We start from the raw sequence: 3,619 nt of genomic DNA on the forward strand, positions 1-3,619 counted from the left end.
TCACAAGGAAAAGTAAACCCTATAAAATACCATAAACTTCTCCCGAGTATCTATCGCTTCCCTAATACGCACTCAAGCCTACTCCCGTGGAATCATGAAAATTAAAAACATTAAACGCCACATTCTAACTTCCTAACAATACATTCTACCTACTCCCGAAGAGAACTTTATGCCCTTAATTGACATATTCAAATTCGTCAAAACCCAACTCCCGTTGTGATCAAGACGATGGAATCATAACAATACTAGTTATCCCTAATCTAGTATTGGAATATGTACGATCAATTAAGCAATAATAATTAAGCAATTAATTTGGAAATTTAATGGTATAATCATGAATTAATTCACGCTAGGGTTCAACTTAACCATAGATTATAAACTATGAAAGCGTAATTGAAATAAATAAATATATAGAAGATTAATAAAACATAATAATAGAAAACAAGAAGAAGAAAATAGATACTTGAATTAATGGAAGAAAGGTAGAGTGTCGAAGAACAATGGAGATCTACAAGTTTCTCTCTCTAACTTCTCTCTCTAAAATCCTATGTATAATCTTATAATGATGATATATTATATAAGCTCCTAAAAATAAGGTTTAAAGTACTATTTATAAGCTAAGATTAATATAAATCGACATATGTTAGGTCACGCGGAAGATACGACATTACACCAGGTTGCATGGGCAAGCAACATCTTGCACGGTTGTTCAGGGTCGTGCACGGTCGAGCATAAATTTGCACCAGAGTGCGAGCGAGGCAGCGGCTTCAGCTCAACTTTGAACAATAATAACTTTTGGTCCAGAGTTTTGTTTTGCACATGTAATATATCGTTGAAAAGCTATTGAAGTATATATTCCAATCCAGTTGGAATTACCTTATTATTATTCTTTTATCAAAAGTTATGGGTAAAATGGTACAGAGGTGTCATATTTCGCACAAGTACACAAATTCGTGTGTATCTTCTTCACTTCCGATCTGTTTTGGGCATATGATATATCGTGTCGATGGTAGTCTATGTGTCTTAATCTACATGTCCTCAAATGTGAGTCCAAATTAATTAAGATTACATCAAAATACCAAACAATATGTGAAAGCATCGTAACTTATGAAAACGGACCTAAATATGCATAAATGCAATGTAATCCTCTAATGCTACATGAAAATGTACCCTAATATGCAAATAAATGATGGTAGAATATGCACTTATCATATCCACTCTTGTATGACCGTAACTCCCACTCAATTCTTTTGCCACCTGATCACTACCTTTATAACCTCCTTATATGGGGGTGGTGTTTAACAACATCAAGGTTAAAGTAATTACTTCCTACATTCTTTTTTTATTGCCACAACGAGATTTTTACACTGTTACTCACCACCCTTTAACTATCTATTGCGATTTTTACACAAGAAAAAGTATAGTCATGTGGAGTTTTCTTAGATTCATCTAGACATATTCTTCCAAAATATTAAAATTGTATAAGTTTTACTAAATTAGAATTATTGGTATTAATAGTTGAAGTTGTGCGCTAACAAGTGTGAAAACTGAATTGTTGCAATATGAAAAGAACAGAAGAAGTATATCATGGTTACTAACACATACGCATGTCTAAAGAATCCACTAAATATAGAAATTTGATTCTAGTATTATTTAATTAGATTAATTCTCAATATTAAGTATACATCCACATAATCAATTAGACATCTCTAGTCTCCATAGCCCGTGGAACTGAATGCAGTATTAATTGATTACAAGCTAGGCTTCAGATAAGTCACTTATGTCCACTTCAGTGATTTGGACTAGGGAGTCGACATTAAATAAATTGTCATTTCATTTACTTTATATGGTTCAAAATTATCAAAATATTTTTCATAATCCCATTAGAAAAACAAGTTATTTGGACATTTTATTTAGTACTAAACCAAATAATTAAAGAATAAATGAACTTTTATTGATAAACATTCAAAGCATATTCAATGTCTTTAGCACCCTATGATGACTAATACTCTGCTCTAATTGGTACTGATCAAGGAAATAATAAAGAATGTGCCTAAAATAAAACATTTTAAACCCAATCTGTTTTCTAACCCTTTTAGTAACCATTTCCGAAAACCTTTTTTTCATAAATAGCATTACTAAGTCCACTTTCTAAAACGTTTTAAAATAACCCATCTTCGAAAACCTTTGAAAAATAGTTTTACTGAAAGCCCATTTTCTAAAACCCATTTTCTAGCACAATTTGATTAATAGAGTTAATTAATTATATTAATTAGTTTTATTAATTATTTAAAATATCTTCGAAAATTCTTTTATAAGCAACCATCTTTTTCCAAAGTGTTTTCAAATATTCATTATCTAAATATTTGAGTTTTTTGTCAGAAACAACCTTTTGAAAGTGTGATTTTGTGAGAAATAACCCTTTTTTTTTTGTGAGAAACCACATTTAAACTCTATTTTCTTATCAAATCAGACCCCTTAATTTTTTTCCGACATCGACTTGATTTTTCCGGCCTTGCCTTTTTTTACCCCCATTTGCTCTATTTAATTTGTCTTGGAGTTTAATTTCCCTCCAATTTCTTTCTATATAACCACTTCTTCCTTATCTTACACACGTAACCACTTCTTCTCATACCCCAAATTCAAAAATTCCAAAGCAAATCCCTAAATCTTCTCTGCTCCTGTATTTTAGGGTCAATCGGTAAGTTTTAGGTTCTTGATTCATAAATTAGGGTTCTTCATCTCAATTCATTAATTTTTTCAAAATAATTAGGGCTTATCTTTTCAATTGAATTAGGGCATTCCTTTGAACTTAATTTGTGATTTTCTTTATTGTAGTAATATAGTGAAATGCGGTTGTGGATTTCCAGTGGCAACGAGGACAACCTGGACGCATGAGAACGCATGCAAAATGTTTAGAGCTTGCAAATTTCACAACCATGAAACTGATCAAAGAGGGTGTAAAACGTTTGAGTGGGTTGATGAGGGTCAAACTGATTGGCAAAGAGACGTCATAAACGTGCTTGTTGCAAAGAAGCATAGGTTAGCTATTGATAACAACATCATCAAGGCAAGGCTAGTTCGCGTGGAGCATGAAAAGAATAGGCTAAGTCATGACTTCGAGAAGGTGAGGAAGAAGCCATTAATGAGGAAGAAAGAGAAAGAGAGCCTTCAATGTTCTTCTACAGTGCCAAGGAAGTGAAAGAGAGGAGAGACAAAGAAAATGGTTTTTTGAGGTTTGAAATAGGATGGGTTTATAAGAAATAAATTGGAGGGAAAAAAGAGAGGGATGGAGGTAAAAAAAAGGGTCAAGGCTAGAAAAATCAAGTCAATGCCGAAAAATGGTTGATGGGTATGATTTGACAAGAAAATAGAGTTTAAAAGTTGTTTCTCACAAAAAAATTATAAAGTTGTTTCTCACAAAATGACACTTTTAAAAGGTTGTTTCTGACAAAAAATTCAAGATCTTTTCAATAAAAATCTTTTAGAAACGTAGTTGTTTTTGTTATCAAGTGCTCCCTAAACACCTATACTTGTATAAATACCCTCCACTCCTCTTTAAGAATTCCTACGCCATCCATGTCCTTAATCGAAGGAGATAACCTCATGGTTATCAACT

The sequence above is a fragment of the Beta vulgaris genome, chromosome 8 (genome assembly GCF_026745355.1).
Source record: "Beta vulgaris subsp. vulgaris cultivar EL10 chromosome 8, EL10.2, whole genome shotgun sequence".
Taxonomy (NCBI): domain Eukaryota; kingdom Viridiplantae; phylum Streptophyta; class Magnoliopsida; order Caryophyllales; family Amaranthaceae; genus Beta; species Beta vulgaris.